This window comes from Passer montanus, unplaced genomic scaffold (genome assembly GCF_014805655.1).
Source record: "Passer montanus isolate IOZ18808 unplaced genomic scaffold, ASM1480565v1 scaffold63, whole genome shotgun sequence".
Classification (NCBI taxonomy): Eukaryota; Metazoa; Chordata; class Aves; order Passeriformes; family Passeridae; genus Passer; species Passer montanus.
Window position 1 is genome coordinate 4,114,267 of NW_024371371.1, and position 23,566 is coordinate 4,137,832.

A 23,566-nucleotide genomic window follows, 5' to 3' on the forward strand; every position below is an offset into this window, starting at 1 on the left:
GTGCTCTCATGCCCGGAGCGTTGGCAGAGGGAGCACAGAAGGGGCCTTTCCTGGCACGGTGCTTCCACTGCATCCCCAGGCTTGTGATCACAGCCTTGCGTGGGACAGACCGGGAAATGCCCTGTGGACAGTGCAGACGAATTGTAATGGATCAGCCTCGAGCTGTAATAAAGGAACATTAATTGCCTGATCCTAGACGGTATAAATTGTTTATAATATGGGTTTATATGAATGACTAATAAATTGTAGGAAGGGAGGCAAGTTTGAAAAAGACAAACAACCCACAGCATGGGTATCTTCATGTCTTAGCTAAATATGTTTGAGTCATGCAAGCCTTGTACTGATTCCAGCTTCTGATAAATGCTTCCAGAGAAGATATTTTGTGAGGAAGACAAAACCTTTTTTTTCCCCCCTAGGTTTAGAGTTAATATCAGTGTGCTACAATTTAATATGCCTTAAGAGGGAAAAGTTTTTTTGTATAACTCTTACCTGTTGATTATCTAGCTTATTTGCTCATTTGAGATTGACTGGCTGTGCAGTGCTCTGCCTTTTAATTCCTGAAACTTCACATACAAATCTGTGTATAGATCTCTTCCATTGTCTTTAGCAAATGCAAACCAAAGAAAAGTAGCTTGTCTATCACTTTACTTTATAGAATGCTGTGAATTTGTAAGCATTGTTGAGAAACATTGACATACTTTTTGACCATTCCTGACTTTTCCATTTCAAAGATAAAATGAAAAATTCCCATCTTATTTAAAACTTTAAAGAATTAAAAAAAAATTAAATTAGTACATTTTAATCTTTAAAATGTACTAATAAGTACTGTATATAATAAAAATTGTGGAACTTTTTCAATAATGCAAATTTTGTTTTTCTTTTCTAGTTAAACAGACAGTTTCATATAGCCTGAAATAGACAGCATGATAAAACATTTTTGTTGTGATGTTTAAATAAATGCACTACTATGTGATGTTTAAATAGTGGCACTACTATGTTTTTGGAAACCTGAAATCCAACTGACATATCCCGAAGTAGAATCAATAGCTCAAATAAGACAAGACAAAACACTTCTGGATTTTGAAAACTCTCTTCTTTTGAAGACACTGCATAGGTATAGGAAAATATCAGTAATTTGAGAGCTTTGTTAACCTGTGGATAAACACAGGCTTGAACCAGTTTAATATTTTGTAGTTGTCCTTTTGTCTCTAAAGGATTCATTGATCATGTTACATATAAAGGTTTTTCCTTAATAATCTATTGTTTTATGAAAGCCTTTAGAGTGGTTTCTGCAGTTAGTTCTACGGTAACATTTTACTAGCCTTTAGCAGGGAGAAGATAAACAGCCCTCCCAGCCAGAACACCACCTGCTCATCTCAGGATTAGAGATTTCTTATTTTAAAGCAAGTATCCAAAACAGTGCAAAAGGATCAATAATTTTCATCATGTGAAAATATTCAAAGAGAGATCATCTGATGCAAAATAATTGTTTTGCATTCCCAAAGAGCATGGATGTTTTCCATTATTTGTAAAATTTCCTTACCACAGATCACACAAAGCTTATATAGCCATAGTTTTACATTTGGGGATGTATATCTAAAATTCATCTCCAAGATAAGAGCTTGCAGATAATTTGATATAGTATTTTATTTTGCTTTTGCTTTATTGTTCTTTTCCTCTTCCCAATACCAGTCTCTAAGGTCTAAACTGTAGCATTTGTTCATAATGCATTTTTCTTTGCTTCCCCCAAATATAATTTAAGGAATGATGTTGCTGCCACTCATTTGAGTGCTGTTATTGCTCATTGGACACCAACTGGAGAAAGCTAAGGCTGGTAGAATTGCACTCACTGTATTTTGAGTTCCTTAAGTAAAAGTGTCATCAAAAGTATTCCCTAGGAATCAGTAAGAGGAAAGTTTTGATGCTTTTTTTGTTTGTTAGCCTGTTTGGGTTTTTTGTTTGATTGTTTTTTTAAGAGCTCAGACCCTTAACCAAATCAGGAGGAATGAAAAGAATTTGGTACTTGAAATTTGAGTTGCATAAGGAATTCCCTTTTGATGCAAGCTTGTGTTTACTGTCTCATTATGGTTCAGATGCATCTGCCTGCAGTCAAGGGATGCCCTTTGGCTCAGTGCAGCCTGTGTCCCTCCTGTGAGCCACACCTGAGTGCCACTGGAGCACACTGGTCTGCATGCTCAGGCAATTCACGTATTCCATTAACAAATACAGACTGCCCTGCAAACCAGAATCCCAAATGCCATAAAAAGCTCTGAAATTGCATCCATCACTTCTCATTTTTCAACATCGACAAGACTTTTGGCCTTCATCTATTACATAAACTCACCAATCTCTACTCTGGCTGTACAGTCATTACAAGATAAAGAGATTTGAGATCCCCGTTTTCCATTTCACCTTTCCCTGACACATCCACAGTTTAATCTTCCTGTTGCTTAGTTATTGCAAAAATGGGCAAAACCAACTACTGTGAAGATAAGTATGCTTTCTTCTGAAAGAAGATCTATTGCAAAATAGGAATGAACCAAAAGCTCCCAGATTAGTGCTAGAATATAAAATCAGCTTTAGAAGGATCAGTCTCCCAAGTCCACAGTTTCCTAATGGTTAAACAAAGAAGCAAGAAAGGAACAGAATGAATTTCAATTTGCCATAAATATATTTGTATGCTTTTCCCAAATAGCCAGTGAAAAAAATAATTTGTTAATTGCCCACGTTTACCTGTGGCCAGAGCCCTCTGTGTTGTCTTTGTGGTTTTTGCTGCTTTCTTCACAAAGGGAGAAACTTGAATCTCATTGATGTCTGGGGGTTTTACAGAAGACAGGACAGAAAAGAGTTTAGGGTTATATCTGGATTTTGTTTGGTTTCATAATTTTTTAATTTATTTTTTAGTTTGGTTTTAGTCTACGTGTCAACTCTTCATCTTAGAGGTGATTTCTCTTAACTCACCAGGTATTTTCCTCAGCATCTGGTACCCACAGCTATATAATAGGTATAGAAATTACCTTGCCATCTGAGTTTCCTGCAAGTGGGGTAGATATTCCTTGATGCAGTGCTCCCTCTTGCCTGGGGGAGTACATTCCTCAAACTGAAATTCATTTAGCTGTCACCATTGTATTCCTTATGTAGGAGTTCCAGTGACATAACATTCAGATTGTGCCTGCAGGAAGAAAGCTCAATTTATAACCAGAGCAAAGCTAAGCTTCTTACATTTCCCTCTTCTTTTTCATTTTGTGTCTTCATCCTTTCCAGTCAGTGGGAGATGGATGGTGAGAGGGGTGTAAATGGAGAGGGTTCAGCAATAAGACAATCTGGTGGTGTAGTGTAGCCTCTCCTTAAAGTGTCTTTTGTGTGATCTTCCAATGTGCTTCAAGATCAGATATCCAAATGTTCAACAGCTGGATTTGAAGGACAGGTTTTTCCAGAAAGGATTCAGATCCCCTGGTTAAATTGTGAAGAAGTGCAGACTTTTACCAGTAATTAAAATGCAGACACTTGTTTTGTCTATAATGTACAAAGCACAGAAGTAATTGTAGTATTGTTCCAAAAATACAAAGTGAGAAGGTAACAAAGAGTTGAGTGTTCTCACCCATCGTTCTGCTTTGTGTCTTGTCAAGTTGGGTTTCTCAGGATGCCCTTTCTCTTGTACCTGGGCTTTGCAACTGAAAGTAATTCCTTCAAAACTGTCTCAACCTGTTAGGCTGACAACAGGTCACATTACAATGACACATTACAAATATTTTGCAAATTGCCTTTTTATTTCAGTGTCTTAATTGGAGGGATGTCTGCAAGTGTTGGTTTTCTCATCAGTGCAGTACAATGTGCATGTCATTTTTCTTTTATATCTGAAAGTTTATTGTAGGGATTTTGTTAGTGGCTTTTGAGTAATACCATTAATATTGGAAGTATGTTAAATAATTTCTTTTTATAGATAAAATGAGCTGAATGGGTTTGAAACACAAACCAAATTAATTAGGCATGTTTTCTTCTTTTCTAGTGAATAAACACAAACCCTGGATTGAGACGTCATACCACGGAATCATAACTGAAAACAATGACACTGTGATTTTGGACCCTCCTCTGGTTGCTTTGGATAAAGATGCACCTGTTCCCTTTGCAGGTAGGAATGTACATGAGCAGCATCATTTGAGCCTGTGGACTGCATTTTGAATTTATTGGCATTTGTAAGGAAGGAATTTCCAGTGTAATTTGAAAGGCACATGTAAAGGTTGTGTCTGAGTACTCAGGACCTGACTGCTGGCCCACAGATCCTGAAATGAGGTGTTCTCTACACTGAATTTGTTGTGAAGCAGACCAGAATAAAGAGAATAATACAGAAGGCACCCACTATCAATATATTTTTAATGAAAACACAATAATTACGTAATTACACTTGAATTTGCTTTTGTAGAAATTAATTATTGCAATTGCCTGAAGTAATAATACATAATTAATTTTGTTCAGCAGTAACAGCCCTTGCTTTCTCTCTTCCTTTTCTGTTCCCTGGCTATGGACAAAATGTGTGACAAATACTTAAAGTTGCTCAAATCATATCTTACTGTGTAAGCACTTTATAACTGTCGAGACTTTGACAGAAAATTTAATGGAGGTTTTGAACATTTTTGCTCAGATTGCTGTATGATAGATGTATGTCATATACAAGTTTTCATTTGTATTAAGTCTATTTTACCTGACACTTTTTCTGTCCTGAGTCCCTTAAGCAGAATATGGGACTTCAGCATGTTGAGCAAATTTTCTCTTAAATTCCCTCTTTCATTAAAAATACTTTTTGAAGAAAAGAGAGAATAGTAAAGCTTGATAGCTGCTATGAAGATCTTAAGATGGTGCAGTTGTTAGAAAGACGGTATTGCTTAAGAATCTTCAGCTTTTCTAAGAAAGGAACTGGTAAAGGTGAGTATTCTTGTTCTCAGGGAGTTGTCATGTTCAGGAAACAGAAGTCCAAGCGCTTGTCTCAAATGGCATTTTATAGCATCCTGAAAAAATTGTTCTCAGTCCCTTTTCCCAAAAGTTTACACTGGTATCAGCTCCTACCCTGCCAAACCAGGGCTCCCAAATGGTTTTTGTATGTTGACCTCCATTTTAATATCAAGATTGTTTGTCACTCATGGTGCCCAGTGATTCTTGGCTGCATGAAGATCAATTGCTAGTGAAAAAATGCTCTTGTCATTTTTTTCCTCTGTCACTGTGGGTGTTCCATCTTAGATTTGGTTCTTTTGCTTGCATTCCCTTAGTTAGGATCCTTTCAGGGATGTTAATCACGTGCTATTGTAACTGACACTGCAAACTCTACTGACTCCAAATTTGTTAGCCTAATTATTTTCTTCAGCTTTTACATTGGATGAATCAACACATTTTTCATTAAATAGTGATTTGCTTTTCGTGTAGAAAATCATCCTTTGAAGTACTGAACTTACACAGACAGACTGGCTTTTGTGATAAAGGTTATATTAGACAGTAGCTTTAATTTAGCTTCTCCATTTATTGATTTGAAGTATTTGTATTTTGAGAAGTATCTACTTCTTACAAGGGAAAATACTTTCTGTGTATTCCCTGATGTTAATAGTTTATTTCCTGATAATATTTGGCCTCATGATCTGCAGTCCAGGTATAATATTGTTCAGGGTTTGTACTGATTGAATAGTACTGATTGCCTTTATTCCCTTGAAGGGCCTGCACTCTTTATGATTTTGGAAAAACCTCTGTGCAATTAAAAAAACCCCCAAAACTCTTGTCTTTTTAAATTGTTGGATGAACTTACTATTTCTGTTGTAGTTTTTGATTTAATATCATATACTTTTATTTGGTTTCATAATATCATTACCTTATTAAAGGTTTTTATGGAAAATTAAATTTGCATCATGTATTTAGTAGGAGAAAACTGAAACAGATACAAGTACAACATTAACAATATTCCGTAGCTGTACATGTAATAGTGTGGTAATGTGGAATGTCTTTTATGGCCATATTTTATTTAAATGTGGAAATTGCAGTTATATAACATATCAGTCTTCAACAGTAACAGAGAATCAGAGCCCCAGCAGTTCCTTTATCATCAGCCTGTTAATATTTTCAGTACTTTGTACAACTATTGGAGAAGAAAAAAATTCTAGTGGTTGGAAAGTTCTCCATGTTTGGGTGGTTGGTTGTTTTTTTAATGGGCTCGGATTCAAGAATATATCAGGGCAGTTTCTGATCTGTGCTGAAATGTCTGCTGAGATCTCCTTGAGCAAACTGTAGTGAGACTAACTTTTTGTGAATTCTTTCCCTGTAACTAGTTGCAATAGTCCCCTGCAATAGTTTTCAGGCAGACGATTGGCTCTTCCATCAGGATTTGTGTTATCTTATAAAAATAAACTTTTTTTTCAGTAGTACCAGTGTGCATTTGACTTTAAAACACACACACAAAACCTACTGACAAACGATCCCCTCCAACAAACCAAAACAAACCCCAAATCTCAAACCCAACAAAAAAGACAGCAACCCAGCTGCCATGTAGCCATTCACTGCAGATGGGCAGGAGCTCTACAGGACCAGAACTGAACCAAAACAGAAGGCACAGTGTCAGTTACGCCCCAGGCTGATGTTCCTAGGGCACACCTGTACAGAGACATGGCTGGATGTTATCTGAACTGTGAAAACTTCCTGCTCTTCTGTTCTGGTTTGAAAGCAAAACCAGAGACTCCAAGTCAGAAATATAATTTATTAGGAAAAGGGAAAAGAAAACCAAAATGCGTGCAATAACGCAAAATAAAAACTACTAACAAAGTCAGAATACTACCTGACACCCTGTTGGTCAGTCCAGTTGGATTGGTGGCTGCAGTCCTCCTGGAGTGGCATATGTGGTTCTGTTGGAGCAGTGATCCTGTAGAAAGGGTGTAGTCTTCCTCTGAAGATCCGGTGGAAAAGATGGCCATTCCTCTAGGAATCCAGTGGAAAGACTGTCTGCTCAGTTCCAAAACCCAGATTATATCCAGGTGGGGATGCTTAGCTCCTCCCCCCTGGGCAGAGCATCTCACAATGGGCTGATATCATTCTCTGAGTCATGTGGTGGGTCTATTAAACAGAAATGGCTCCTGGAGGGAATTATCTCTGAGTCATGTGGCAAGACATTGATGGGCCCATTAACAGGAGATAAGGGAAAAACTGACGCCCCTCCTGGTTTCAGCTGTTCTTGAGGATGGGAATAGTATACATTTTTATATTGTAACCTAGGACATCTTAATGGCTTCCCTTTGAAGTGTTTCAGTGACAGGTTTAGGGAAATGTACAGGGTTTACCACTGTGACAGGTCATGGTAGGGGAAAATGCCTATTTATTGAATAAAATTATCTACATTTATCTACTAACTTATACTTACATATTCCATATTTATATGTTGCTAGTGAGGGTGTAGTTCTTTTGGACATGTGCTTGACTCAGTCCTTGTGTTTGCACCATGGTCCTTGCTGCTTGCCCTGGTGCACAGGTAGCTCATGCATTTAGTATTTTTCACCTGGGCAAATAATTTTTCACCAGGTAACTGCTTTGTTACTAAGAATATCTGAGCTGTTAAGAGGCATTTGCTATTCAGTGATTCTTATCTGCCCTTAGTGCTTTGACATGTTTTCTGTACCCAGTCCTGTGGTCTCCATTTTTAGTTTAAATGTTACTTGTGGCACAGGCCTACTCCAAACTGCAGACAGTGTTTTGGTTTTCACTTATGGAAACTTTAATTTTTTTTCTAATACCTCTGCCTTTTTTCATTACCATGCCTACTAATATAAGTCTGTCAACTCCTTCTAGGAGTCCACACATTATGGTGCACATCAAACCTGAGTGGTCACAAAAGAAAATTACTGTAATCTGCACCTTTTTTTCACCTCCGTCTAATGTTGAACATCAAGGGTGATGACAGGAGAAAAAGGAGTCTTCGGTGCAGTTACCTTCCTGACAGGTCTGTGTTTCCAGGAAGGACTAAGGAGAGAGTAACAGGACTAAATGTGCCTGTGAAAACACTGGCTGTCAAATGTGATCAGCATTTTTCATAACTGGAGCACAAAGACTTTCACAAGATTGCAATGAATGGCTTTTCATGTCTCTTTATCTAATGAATTTATTGTGAATAATTGAAATATATGTAAAGTCCTGGTTCTTAAAATTATCATGGTATAAGCATACCTCACTTTCTCTTTTTTATGCAATTGTATTTTTGGTCTCCTAGTTTGGAATGAAAGCTTGAAAATACCAGTATAAGCTTGTAAGTGTGAGAAGTTTCAGGATCAGCAGTTTCCCATATTTCAGTTTTTCAAGTCCTGGCCCAGAAAGTATTTTCACAGACTGGTGTTGAAGTACAACTGACCTTTAAAATAACTAAACTCACCATGACATCCTGGAGCCTTTTGCAGGATATCAGAGACATTCCCTGACCTCTTGGCCATTCTCTCCCCTTGGCCAAAAAATACCCCCAGAAAATGAACCCCTACAAAACCCACAAAGAAATTGTAACCATTCAGGCTTAGGGGTAGTTTGGCTAGAAACAAGGAGGGATCTACTGAATCAGTTTGTCAGGATTCTGTCCCTCACAAAATGCTGTGAGATGATAGAGGGCTTTTGGAAGAGACATCTACCTGCATTCCAATAACAGCAACTACGTTTCATCAGCAATGCTGTGAAAAAATAGATCGGAAAGGAAATTCAGGATGCCATCAGTCCATGCTCCTGCCCAAGGCAGGCCCTTGTCATTCCTGAGAAACAGTTTTCTGTCCTAATCTTACAGATCTGGAGTGGCAGAGATGCAACAGCTTCCCTGGGCGATCTATTGCGCACTTCACCATACTCCTGGTTTTTCATGAAGCTTGGTCTGAACTTTCTGTACAGTGGTTTTAGCCCATTAATTTCAGTCCTAGCCACAAGGCAGAGCAGATTATTCCCACTCTTTTTGTGCAGAAGCCTTTTATGTTACTCCCTAAAAGCACTGTGAGCATCCTAAACAGTCTGGTGTGGAGGGGGGTCCTGCTGCTCATGGTGTTTTCTGAAGCAGAAAAATAGGATGTAACAGTCAGGGCAGTGAGGTGATGGATGTCCCTTCTCACCCTGGAAGAGAGGAGCCAAACTTGTCACTGTGCCCCATTTCTGGGCTGATAAAGTCACATTTGAATGCCTTGTGTCCCAGCAAGGCTGAGCTGGGCAATTGTACCAGGGTGAGCTGGGCCCATCACATTTTCAGCTACTTTTATGCTGTTGATAAATTTATGGAGAGCCTTTCTTAGCAAGATCAGAGGCCTGGCTCCCCCCAGGCAAGTAATCTGTGTCTCAGAAGCAGTTCCAGTTCACACCTCCTGGGCAGATGGAGGTCCAGTCTCTGACTGGTTTTGGCTGTGCTAAAAGCACTGTAAACAAAACCAGCCAGGAAGGACGCCAGAATATTCACTAAACTACAAACTCTCCAAATTCTTTTTTATTTTAGTAGCTCAGAGGATTGTGTATTCTCAGCTACACCACAGCATATCCAGCACTTGTCAGCCCACTTACACCCAGGGACTGAACACAAAGTCCCATTTCTCTGTTTCAGACTGTGAAGCTGCCCAGCCTCCCTGTTTGTTTGTTTGTACTGAAAAGCAGTGGCATTAATAACAGCAACTACCTTTTTGGTACAACATTGAAAGTACAGAAGTTATTCTAAAATTGTCATTCGGAATATTATAATTTCTACTCACTGCCACCGAGACTTAGAACACAAGTCAGTTTAGGATGCCCAGAATTCATTGGTGTTAATTATTTCTCTGTGAAAGTAAGGTATGATCAAAAAAATATGACGTGAAGGCAAAACCATGGAGTGTTTATAACAATTTTTAAATTATTTTTAATTTCTAGCTTTGAAGCTTACATTTATTGCTGTAGCTTAATTAGTTAAGACTTTAGCCTTCAAAGGCAAAAAAAACAATCTCTTCATGGTGATCCTAATCTAAGGTAAAATAAAAGATTGGTAATAGCACAATTAATTCTGGGGATGCTGTTTTTGACTTAAGGGATACTGCTTACCGTCCATTAAAGTTAAGAGTGATAAACATGCTCAGGTTTTAGATTTAGAATGCACTAAAAAACCAGTCACTCTCACAGTGACCTCTGTTAGTCCCTGAAGCTCAGAGATGAGGGGTTTGAGGGCTTTTAAGTTTGGTTATTCTCTGTGATTGCCTTTCTTAGTAATTTTTACTGCTGTGAAATAATAGTAGGTGACATCAGTGTGTCCAAAGAAGACTAAAGGGTCAGGGATTCAGGCTGTTCTGGTGGAGCTTTTAGTGGCTGCTGAGGAGTCTTCATTGCAGGAAGAAGGGGTAGGGAGAAAATAAAAATTACATGCTTGGGTTGGGAGTGAATGCAAGTCCCTCGTGACAGATAAAATCAATAATGAATGGGAACACTAGAGATACTTCATTACACCTAAATATGCTAAATTACTTGAAGCTAGAAAGAAGCAAGGAAAGTAACCAAGGAATTCCAGTCTGATAATATTCACTTGGACTTTTAAAACTGCTTATGGAAAAGAGTGATTTGAGACACATTTGAACTGGTTTTGAGTAGTTTTCTTGATGTACAAGACTTGATCTTTAGAAAAACAGGGCAGGATATTACAGTGGATTGCAACTAATAATGATAAAAATTTAAGTAAAAAATTGTTAAGTTAAAACAGATTGTCACTGAAGGTGCCAGGAAAATAGTGAGAGTTTTTAAACTTCTGGCCTATTCAGAACAGAAGAGAGAAACCGGAGTGGGAAGTACTGGAATTGCTAAGCCTATAGGTCCAAAAATTTCTTGCTGCTGTTATGCTTTGAGGATGGATGTAGATTTTGTGTCACACTCCTTTAAAACTAATGAAACCTTGCTGTTTGAGAGCCATTGCAATGTGCCTGAATCTGCAGCTGAAATATGAAGTCATTTATTTCAATGAACTAGAAACCCTTTTCTTTTCAATAAAATATTTTAAAAGCTGGAGAAAGTATTTATTTTGTTGATGTACTATTTTGACTTTTTTTTTTTCTGCAATGAAACATTTTGGTGTGAATTAAGATGTAACTTGCTTTTGAGATGTGATTTTTTCCTATGAAGTTAAGCATGGTTTCTACACTTTTTAGACATTCTCTAGAATCAGAGGTGGTTACTCAAGAATTTCAAATTCTGGAAGTCACAGGAAGGACAGCATAGGAAACTAACCTGTTTGGGAGTAAAAAAGGATGAGGACTTGTCATTTTCTTATGGTTTGAGTGATGCATGGAGGGTTACCTGAGGCCTGAACAGGCTCATATATTAAAAGAAGTGTAAGAAGCTGAAAAATGTAAAACTGCTCTAGTTATCCCTCATCATTAAAACTGCAGTGAGAATCATAACTGCTTAGCTTCTTATAATTTCAGGTAGAAATGAATGTTTTATAACATGTATTGATATAAATGAAATTCTTTCAAATAACTATGCTAGCAAACATAACTCCAAGCTATGAAGATTTACGGTGAGCCAGTTGAAGCAAACAAGAATGATACCCAGGGTCATTTTCTGTTCTCGTTAGTTTGATTCTGTTCATTATTTGATACTCAAGAAGTAGTAAACTTGAGCTGCTCACTTCTGCTCTCGGACCCTCAGAGGGAGGGCTGAAAGAACAGAGTGAGGACTCAAAGGAAGGAACAAACTGAGTCAAATAATGAAAATTCCACTCCAATAACTTTCTTCACACTTTCATTCCATCTGTGGTCCACCCATTAATTTAATTACATCTCTCTCCTTTACATAAATAATCTCCTTTTATGTGTGAATTCCTGTGTTGTCATGTTCCTAGGTGAATGATGATGAAAACCGAAAAGGACTGCTTGTAAAAGCATGCAGCATTATTTATACAGACTTAGAAAAATAATTTATAATGCCAGGAAGTGTTAGTAATGCAATAAGTGCATTTGGAATATTCCCCACTTAAAAGTTTAGTGCAACAAAATTGGCACTGCAGGATTCCAGCTTGCTTTAAAAATAAAATCAAAAGGCTTTAAAATGTGTTCCTGAGTTCGTGTAAAGCAGCAGGGACAAGCCTCTTGCTTGTAATGGTTTCTAAATATTAAGACCATTTTAAAAGAACAGCCTGAATAGATAGTTTTTTACTCTTTAGAGCTCCTTGTGCTTATTGGTTAACAATTCTTTTGTGGAAAGAATAGATAAGAGCCCCCACTTTTCTTTAAACCTGCTTCTTTCCACTCAGCTGAAAAAAAATTATTTTTCTGGACAAGAACAAACACTTCCACTCAACAACCTGAACATACTGTTGATCCCTTTTCTTGCTAGGGCCACCTAAAAAATGGATGTGATGCTACTTTTATGAAGCAAGAAGGGGAAGGAGAATATAAAGAATTCAAACTCTGGACAGGTGGTTTAGGTCATTGATTTTCTGCTCAATTCTCCTGTTTCTGGCTGTGTGAAATGGATCAAACCAATTTGTTCTTCTGGCTTGTGGTTTCCTCCACTGTCTTTTTTCTGTGTGTTAAGATTATAAAAAACCTCTCCCAAGTGCTTTTATGTCAGTGACTGTGGAGCACTGAGCATCTCTGAGTGCAGCCCCAGCACAAGGAGGATTTGCTGTTCTCAGCTGTTTTCTGTTCCGTAACTATTTATGGTACAGGTGTTATATAGGGGACATAACAGTGCCACCAGACTGGCACATAGCAATTCTGTTCAGTAATTTGGAAACAACCTCTCCCTTTATCAATGAACTCCAATGCTTCTGTATTAAATGGACCAAGTCTTTATATGATTTTAAATGTTGTCAGATGTCAGTGACTCTTGTTTGTCAGACTGAAAGGCAGTGTAGAAAGGACAGTGGAGGCAATATTAGATTTTTTTTTGTTGCCTCCATCATAGGGGTGGTGAACATAAACACAGTACTGAGTTCAGAATGTTTTGAGAAAACAATATACAATTTGTGTTAGATTTTTACAGTATCACACACTCTGCCATTCCCAGGCTCAACAGAGACTGCTCCTGCCCTGGTGGCAAACACTGGAGCTGCCCAGTGAATAGGCTCAGGCCAGTTTAATCAAGGAGGACATGCTGGGCTGATCAAGTGATGGAAAATGGGCACCCAGTCCCATCCACACAGCTCCCATCATCTCCTGGGTGCTGTGATCCTTTCCTTGGAGAGCTGTGTGGTCCCACTCTGGGATTATTGCTCTTTGCCTCCCCCCAGTGCCTTGTGTCAGTCTCAAGGATTTCAGTGATTTGTTTGCCATCCCATTCCACAGCCCTGCGCCTGAGACATTCTGTGCTTAGTGAAAACACAGGAGGACATGAACAGACATAATATTGGTAGGTATGAGGTATAGACAGATGTGTTACAGGCATTTATGATGCACCTTATTGTAAAATTTCCTGGTGTAACAGCAGCTTTTGGACACAATTAACCAACATATGCACTTTGTACCCACACAAACACTTGCCTTACACTGAGTTTGAAATAAAGTATTTCAAATCATAGGTCAGTTTCCTTCACTTACAGCACTGTCTCTTATGTGAAAATTATACAAAGCTTGAGAGAAAAAGAACTAGTTCCTGGAAGTGATTGGTTTTTAGTTACTTCATGGACTGTGATTCCAGTTAGTTGGGGTGCAATTACCATTACCATTGCAATGGTGATATAAACAGACTGCAAAACAAACTTACATTACTTTTAAAAATGTAATTTTAAAATTTATTATTATTTTGTTTGTTTTTAAAAAATCATGATGTACTCTAATTTACTTGCTCTTTATATAAAGTTTAAAAGAACAGAAAAATAATTTGGGTTAACACGTGACAGCAATTGCCAGCCTGTTATAGGAATCCATCTCCATAAAAAAGTGTATTTAAATTTAACTAATTTCCTTTACAATTATTTAGTTAATTAAATTTAAATTTAGTTCAAGCATTTAAAATTTACATATTCCTGTCACGTGACAAAGATATGATAACCACAACATTTCAGGCCTAGCGTGTTTTGTTGTTGCTGAAAAGTTTTTAAGTCAGGGTCCCTTTTTAACCACCTGCTCAAAAAATTTCTGAAAGGCTCATTGGTACTTGATTGATTTGTTAGTGCCTGTGACAGATTTAATGGATATTTCTGACAAGACTTCTGCTCCTTACTGCTGCCTCCCTTGGAGAGCTTCCAGGTGTGCTAATGAAAAAAAGTCATGAATGAAGGCAGGAACAGTGAGTGTTGTATTTGGTGTGGCAGATCCAAAGGACAGAAATGAAATATAACACTGTAATTAATAGGCGTGCTAGAATTGCAAGGATGACAGCAATTTAACATCAGCTTTCAGATGATTTTGGACTAGAATACATTATTTAGGACAGCAAAGCTTCTACATCCCCCCTAGCAGCTTCCCTGGAGCTGGGAACTGTTTCTACATGGCCTCTTCTCCCAGAGCTTCACCTCTGCAGCGCTCCACTAAAACTGGACAGAGCAAAGGGCAAATTCTGCAGCTCTGTCAGCTCAAATGGATGTTTACCCACTTCTGCCTCAGTGCTGTCCTTGTGTGTGGGAACTGGCTGCTGTGTGGGAGCTGCCTGCTAGAACAGCAGCATGAAAGGCAGTGAGAATCATGTGCAATGAAAGAGAAATCATGTGCAATAAAAAGCCCCATATGCTTTGTTGTTTTTTTTTATTATTAAAAAGTGTTTCCTTGAATGGAATTTGGCCCAGCTGTTGCCATCAGTTTTCCAATGCCCTTTAGAAAACACAACAGTGTTGATTTTGGTCCATCTCTCTGGGGGTGCTGCTATAGGATGTGCCACATATGGCAGATTATCAGTGGCGCTGCAGGAGCCAAGGGCTGCCGGGTGTGGGGTTGAGCTGATGGACTGAAAACAAAACAGTCCTTTGCTTTAATCTGCAAGACTGAAGTAGCAGGCCCTGCCTACTGTTTACTGCAAAGTGCTTTTCTATGCTGCATGTGAGAGCACAGCAGAGAAATCACAGCTTTGTCCAGAGTCGCCACGTAATTCGTTTGCTTGGTGTGGTTTTACATAGAGGGAAAAGTTAATTTTTTTAGAACGTTTCTTGCCAGTGACTGTAGCTTTATTGAGCAGAATTATATATATAGAAATAACCCCCCTCGTGCTGATTTATTTTTAAGTTTTTTATTTCAGTATCATGTTATCTTCATAGAAGAGAGGGAACGAATGCTCAGGGACAAACACTTTCACATGTGTCTGTCCTGCTGCTGTGACTGCAGGTGTAGAGGAGGTGGCGTGACTGCAGGTGTAGAGGAGGTGGCCTGACTTCCTGAGAGGTGAAAAATAAACAAAAAGGACAGTTTCTCAGACAGCAAGAGAATTTTTGTAGAAAAAAACTCCAAAATAAATAATTCTGAAAATGTATTTAATGTATTTAAATTAATTAATTAAATTTATTAAATAAACCGTTAAGTCAGAAAGCTGTAGACCATCCTAAAATATGTTGCTAATTCTTTTGCCATGCCTTAAGCTGCCTGAGCACATGGAGGTTTGCTGAGGTTTGAAATAACACTGGAGGAGGGGCATTAGACAAATAGGTGAGACATATGGGGCCACAGGCTGGGTACATTTTGGAGTTTTCAGCATCACTTTCTGGAAGGACAATACTGTCATGGTGCAGCTAAGGTAGGACTTAAATTTGCACTGTCATTAAACTTAATCTGAATTTTCAGTAACATTTTGCCCACAGTGCAATTTCTGTATGAATTGGTCTGTGACCTAGAATAAGGGACTGAAATACAGCTACTTTTCTTAAATAACATACATTGCTTAAAATAATATACAACATCCTAGGAGTTTTTTAAATTGCTGTACTGAAGATGAAGTTAGTTCCTGCACTCATCCTTGAAATTGACTCTTAATTGTAGAAGATACTGACTTATCTTCAGATTGCAAGTTTAAATCATATATAAATAACATCAAATATTTATTAGTTCATTCTGGGATACTTTTATTATGAAAATGGGAGATTTTTAACTCTGTTCCTATGATAAAGATGTAAAAATCCAAACATCAGAAGAGAAGTGAATGTAGATTTAAAACATGAAAGTTTGGCCTTGAATGAAAAAAGAGAAAGCTGAGTCGTTGTTTCCTAAAACTAATGAGAAGTAATTTAAGATGCTGAAATAAGCAGCTGAAAAAAGCAGATGTTGGCTTATAATTAACTTTTGAGATTGATAAGTCAGAAGATAAACTTCAGGAAACAGAAGCCTGAATACACAGACGGAGAGACATGCTGAGCATTCCAGGTAGTTCTGTGATTGCTACAGTCATAATATTTATTCTGAGTTTGTATTTATCTCAAGAAATGTTCAGACTCAATAGTATTTTGCATATGAAGAAGGAACTGCTATCTTTCACTATGATTTATTGAAAACTCTCTTGGGTTTGTGATATTGCGCTGTGTTTTTCAGCTTTCTGAGTGCACCAAAGCTGCTCATGTGCTGGCTCTTTAGTTGCCACTTGAGTAAAACGAGGCTTTTTAGGAGGTTTGCACTGGTCAGAATCGATCAATTTTTTATCTGGAAACCAAAATAAGTAACTTATCACACTTCAGGAGGGTGCACAGAGCACAAAACTAGGGCATAGGAATTAATATTTCAGTGTTCTGCACTTAAGCCACTACGTGCTGTTTTGCTGATGACAATAGAAACAACTGAGAAAAGGAGGGAAAGAGAGGACTGTTCACTTTCTTCCATAGGTGTCAGCAAATACCTGAATTGACTAAGGCTGTGATCTGATAGCTGGTGTTTCCACCTCAGCTGGCAACCAGTTTTCCCACATACTCAGTTTATTTTGTTCTTATTTAAGAATCATAAATTTGTATAATTTCTTCTTTGAGTCAGGGTATGTATCTGTAATTTTTCTTAGAAGGAATTAGAGCCCAGAGGACTTCAGAAATCAGAATTTAATTCTTTCATCTGACATAGATTTTGGACAGTCAGTTAAGAAGTGCCCAGGTTGATTATCATTCATCATTGGGTGTCCATCAACATCAGTAAACATCACTGCAGAAATCTTGAAATAAATGGCTGATATTAATATAATTGCTGCTGTTCATGTTCCCTGTACAATCCTGATGACTGTGATATGTACAACACTTCCTTCTTCATATTCCAACATTCATCTGCACTTCTGCCTTGCATTTCCTTTTGGTTTGGAAAGGCGGCTTCTCCCATTTTCCAAAAGCATGCTTGCTTGAGTTTCAGGGCCCTGTCCAAACTGGTCAAAGTAGAGGATGTATGTGTATACTCATCTCCTTGAAGGAAAAAGTGTTAGCAACTTATAACCCTCAGAGAGTTTCATTTTATTTACAATGGACGTTCAAAACATGTAGGTCAGTCCTGAGAGGGAGCTGTCTGCCTCTTGTGGCTTATTGCAAATTCTTTAATTGTCTCACTTGATAAGCATTTAATTTTAGATTTCTTGCCATTTTGTTTAACACAGTCTGTACTTCAAATTGAACTTAAAGACAAAATTCTCATGTGCTTTTGTGTTTCAAATTATTCCAGATAATCAATGCATTAGGTCAAGAAAATGCAAACTGCAGCGCTAGGCCTGAGCCCTTCCTACAGGGGACAGAGAGTTCTCAGCTATTCATTATCTGTGCACTTCAACTGAGATGTCCAAGAGATTGTACACAAAGGTTTTGTCTATCTCTCTTTGTGTCTAAGTGGTCTTAATCACTGGCAATAGAAATCTAATTTTAATTTATTTGTGTGCTTTTAAAGTTAAATGGAGGTTGCCTTTTCTGCTGCGCCACAAAAAACATGTGTGCATTTATGGTCTGGTTCCTGTCTCTTATTTCTCTTGCCACACAGTACTGCAGTTGTCACAGAAATTCTGATCTAATAATGATCTCATCACTGACATTTGCACCTTTGACTTGCACTGACACACATCTGAAGAGGATGACTTGTGTCAGGGCTGCACCTATTGGCAGCTTCTGTGTTCTGCTGCTTCCTTCTTCTGAATGTTTTTCAGAGGGAAAAATAAAAAGCTTTTAATTAAGACACTCTATTTATTCTTGGCATTAGAACAGTCCAGCCACCACTTGTGCACTTAATAGATTAGCTCTGGTTTATTAAGAAAATGGACACCATCAGTTAGAAATAAGTCAGATTTTCATCTGCAATGCATTATCACTGCTCTGCTAAAGGCAATATGAGTCTGGGCACACGTGAGTCTGGCACAACAATTATTTTCTCTCCTTCTAATCAGGAAAGTAGCTTTGTTTGAAAAACCCCTTTTAAAGGTATTTGTGAGAGTCAGAAAATTATTTAATGGCTTCATATTTACTATATGATTGACAAGTTTAATAGGCTACATTCTGTGATGTCAGTGAATCCTTTTTTTTCAGAGACAAGTGTAGAAAATGTGTATTTTTAAATTTATTCTTGTTAATAGATCTGATTGCTTAAAAGACTGCACAGCTGCAATAGCTCAGTTCTGGGGCTAATTAAATAATGTGTCTCTTGGTTTCCAATGGGAAGCAATTGCTTCCCTGATAAATAAAACAGTTTTCATATTTTAGGTACTAATGAGGAAAAACCGATAATGATAAAATATGTCAGTGTTCATTTTTGGTCTGTGTGACCTGTGTGACACAAAATATTGCTATTTGGGGAAAACTGACTATCCACCTGCTATAGAGAAACAGAAAAAGCCAAGAACTTCATCTGAGCCAAAATCCCCACCGACCTTTCCTCCCTCTCTGGTTTTCTTGGAATAGTACTTCATCTTTTATTTCATTATTATGGCCATGTTATTGCAGCAAATAAATGACTGTTAGATCTGCAAATATCAAAAGTGTAATGGATTTCAAATTATACATACAGAATTAAATATTAAAGAGCTGTTTGAACCCACTGTGCTGTTAATGATGGCTCAAGTCCTGGATCTACTTTTCATTTCATTCAGTGAAATGCTGACAGCAGTTCCTTGGCTTTTTTCCCAGTCTGCCCTGTAAAAATGCTGTAATTCTAATGCATACCCTTCCTGTACTCAGCAAATAAGGACTAACCTTCCTGATGGGCCTTATCTTTCTAATTTCTAGCCCTTGAAGAATTGAAAAATTGGCTATCAAATGAAATCCAGTTATCTATAAAGTAAAATTAATCAACTGCTGCAGAAAAACAGCCAATCTTTATCATTGCCAGGAGACCAGAATCTTCAGTGTGGCTGAAAATGAGCAAAAGTAACAGTAAAAGAGAAACAACCTGTCCCCCCCGCCCCTTCCCCCCACTCTGTGTTTTCTTCTCATGAGTAATTACTCATTCTAAGTGTGCAACCATCTGCTGCAGCCAGCAGTAATATCCAAGAAAGTCTGAGCTGGGATTTGCATCAGGATGAGTGGCAACTGTGTGGCATGACAATCTTGGACACTGTCAATGAAATAGTTCTCCTGGTCTGGAAGTTCATTGTTCACTACAAATCATTATTTAAGTGCTTAGCTCAGCCCTCTGGAGCACACAGGGACAGAGTTCCCAGCTATTCCCAAAGACTCAACTTGTACAGAAAGTTCATTTGTACATCAGAGTCCTCGAAGATGCTTGGTCCTGAATTTGCAGAAGGGGTAAATGCTCTTCCCTGCTGCTAAAGATTTACCCCACATGTTGAGGAATTGCTTTGGGTAGAAGCTCAAGATTACAGTACCAAAGTACCTAAGGGAATCAGAACAAATACTTATTCCAAGTTATGAAAATTGGGGAGGAACAGGAGAAGGTCCTGTAGAACAGGTGTTTTCCCAGGGCTTTGAAGGGGGTGGAGTAGTGAAACTACTGTTTTTGGGGTTTTTTGTTTGGTTTTTTGTTTGTTTGTTTGTTTGGTTTTTTTTTCCTTTTATAAATATCTTCTTGTAGACCTATTGAGCCAGCTGTAAGGGATTACTCAAGAGTCAAATAGTCCTTTACATGTGTCCTGGGATCCTTCTGTGCGAGTTTGACTCATGTTAGGGAATCTGTAGCTGTAAATTTAAGAAGCACATCTCTATTACATCCCTAAAGAAACTGTGTTTACACAGTGGAAATGCCATGCCAGTTCTGGTTCTTTCTCTTGGATATCTTCTTGGTGCTGAAACCAACTGTAATGATGTTTAATTGCTTTGGTGGTGGTGATGATCCTTCTACCAATCCAAAAGGAAGTGATTTTGGAAGTGCTGTCCCTCCCAGCTCTCAGGATGAGAACCCCCTTACTCCTTGGGTACAGAGGACAAGCAGGACTTGACTGGAGAGCAGTGGTTTGTGCCATGGGCACTTGAGGAGGCAGCAATGACTCAGTGCAGGGAGGGGAATTGTCCCAAGGCAGGGCTCTAAGCACCATCAGAGGAAAGTGCAGCAGCCTCTGCTTACTGGAAGCTGTTGTTTTCAGTTTCTCCTCTGTTTAAACTCTTAAAGGGCTTCACTGTTCCCTTTTAGAATGAAAAAATCCCTGATTCCTCATGCCATATATTTTAATTTCCTTCAACAGTCCTGTGAACTTGGATGTGAATCTGTAATGTCCAGGGTGCTTCCCATTCCTCTCCCTACTTCAAATAACCTATTTCTATTAGCTATTGTATCATTTCTGTCTGAACATAAAACCACTTACTTGGTTTGTAATGTTCTTTATCTCCCTTAGTTTTCATAAGTATAAAATATTACCCCAAGCATTATGAAAAGATTAAAATTCAATTTGAGTGCTGAATTATGCATGGTTTTCAATTTAGCAATACTCTAAGAATTTTTTTGTTTCCCAGCTTTTTAGTGTTATGAGAAAATATCTACTATCAAATGTATTTTTAATAGATATTTCCTGGTATTAGATGACACAGTTGACATTTAATCCATTGTACAAATATGTCTAAATATTTAATTTTACAATTCATAGCGACCAATCTTTTTGATAAATGGAATGCTTCCATTTATGGCTACAGTTTGGGGGGAGCAAGCATATAAACAAAATTACTTCCAGAGGGGAAGAAAATCAGTTCAGTTAATTATTTTACTTAACTGTGCATGGCAATATCTATCAAACTGCCAACCTAGGAAAATAACCATCAGCAGAGTAAATGCTGAAAAGCACTCATCAAAATTCAGTATGATTAGCATTCTTAATTTGAATAAGGAGTAGGATCCTGAAGATATCCCATGCTGTTGGAAATAAGTGAATAATGGATAATAATAAAAGCCTTAAAACAGAAGAGAAGCTTTAAACACTCAGAGTTTCCCTCTACAATTTTTTGTCTTTTAGTGTCTGAATTGAAATTACAGACATTTTGTATTTCTGCTTCATTGTAGGTTGGTCTTTCTTTTCTAAATATCCACATAGATATATAAATGAATGTTCAGAACACACTGGAATTACTTTGCTGGAATTAAAAAATACCAAAGCTTAAGATGTTGATTTCTTTGCTTTTATTCTTAGATCTTCATAGTTCTTTACCTGGAGACCTTTCAGGGGTTGGCAAGGTGAGGTTCCTTATTTCTTGAATGGTACCAAGGAGAATTCTTTAAACATACTGCTTTTCTTCCTCTTTTGTTTTAAAGTGACATTTGCACACAGCCAATAAACTTTGTACTTTCATATAATCTTATGTAATCTTATCTTGACCTTCTCAGGCATGCAGAGAATCAAATGAATTTCACTTACTTGAACTTGGTTCTCTAGGTACTCTCAGCATCAGCTGTTTATATACCTATTTGCTTAAAATGCTTCCAGGAATTATTAGTGTTTAAATGTGTATATTCATTCTTGCTATAAATTTGACAGAGCAAATTTTGTTGACTTTATTGGTTCATAATTTTCGCTTTATGTATGGAATGTGTGAAGCAATACAGATGGATTTACAACTAAACACATTCATCTTCATGAAATGTGTAGCTGAGGTCCTTAACTCTAGGATATTTCTGAACATTCACATAAATGCTTTCATTAAGTAATCAATAGCATTGAGTATTTTTACATAAACCATGTGGATGAGAGATGTCAAAAAGTAATAGGGATTATAAATCCATTTTGTCAGGTCTCAGAGTATTAAGTGCCTCAATACAAAATAAAGATATACAAGTGTGCATCCATTTAAGAACTGATAGCTGTAATATTAATAGATTCTGGAAATGTTTTAGTAATGCAGAAATAATTTTTTGGTTATTGAGTTTTGTTAGAAACCTGCAGATTTTGACCACTATTGGCAAATACATATCATACCTAATAAAAATACTTTTAATCAGTCAACTCCTTTATACTTATACAAAAATAGTTTTTCCCTTTTGTATTAAAGTTTTCCTTTTGTAATTGTTTTATCGTCTAAAGGTCTAAAACATGGAATTAACATGTTTAATGTTAAATCAAAAATATGCTGGTTGCAAATGATTTCAGAGTTGGCCAAAAATGAGCAGGTTGTAAAAGAATCAGTTACAGTAATCTGTGAAAATGGTACTTCGTTGTTATTGGAAAATAAAATCCAACTCCAAATTTTATACAGTTCTTTCATAGGTAATGTTTTTCCAACAGCCACATAAATTAGGAATTGCTCTGCTGCTTAAGCTACGAGCAAAAGCCAGTGCATAAAAATCCTCCTTTAAACTTGTCTCTGAATTGAATTTGGGGGAGTGAAAAAGTAATGAAGTCAAAAGCAGGTGAGAGGGATTGTGATCAGGGTTGTTGTGTTGTTGTTATCACAAGGTTTTATTGATGAATACATCTTCCCACAAACAGTTCTGGGAGTGCAGTGAATTGGTCACAGGATAAAATGCTCATCAGAAGTGGCAAAGGTTCTCCTTTGTTGTGCATGTCCTTGGTGGCACTTGGCTGAAATACCAATGTGTCCAAAGAAAACAGATTTCAGCACGTTCATGTTTGGAATCAGAAAAATCTTTTCATAAAGACAAGCAAATAGAACCAATCAAGAATTCCTGATTCCATCAATCTCATTTAATTACCAGGTCTTTAATTGAGAGGAGTGTACAGAACACAACCTGGAGGTGCAAGCATCCTGTTGAAATTCCCAGTGGACTTGAATCTCAGGGATAACTTTACTCCTTCTTACCATACAACTCTTGTCTAACTTTCATATGCCTGAAAATTAACCCTGATTTCAAGAACATAAATTATCAAATGCCTGTACTGCTCCTCATGCAGGCCACTGATTCCACTGGCTGAACCTTCCTTGGCCCCATCCTTGCTTGTTATTAGATCATCTTAGGCCAAGAAAAAGTCCCTTGGCTGCTGTTCAAAGGGGCTTTAAATGAATGAAATGTGGCTTGGCTTGGAGGATCAAATCTTTTCACTTTTGACTCTCTCCAAATTATTTTCACAAAGAAGATAAAACATGAAAAGATGCTTTTAATAATTGGATTTTACACCTATTATACCTTCCTTGTATGTTGTAAGCATGGGGATTCCTGACTTCTTGCTATGCCCATTTGCAGGTCTTTTCTGTGTACACCCACAGAGTCATGCTACACTGTAGGAAGCATGGGCAGAGATCCCAAGGAGGCCCTTAGAAGGAATTTGGGTTATTTGATCTTTTGAAGAGAGGACTGCTGGA

General features: G+C 37.7%; 1 protein-coding gene across 1 annotated transcript in view; it reads left to right on the plus strand.

Annotated features, from left to right (window-relative positions):
* The window catches only part of CLSTN2 (calsyntenin 2), a 286,629-nt gene that overhangs the window by 81,135 nt on the left and 181,928 nt on the right, over positions 1 to 23,566 (plus strand). The window contains exon 2 of the mRNA XM_039727954.1: positions 4,010 to 4,132. The gene's annotated coding sequence lies outside the window, so the exon portion shown is untranslated. The remainder of the gene's footprint in view (positions 1 to 4,009; positions 4,133 to 23,566) is intronic.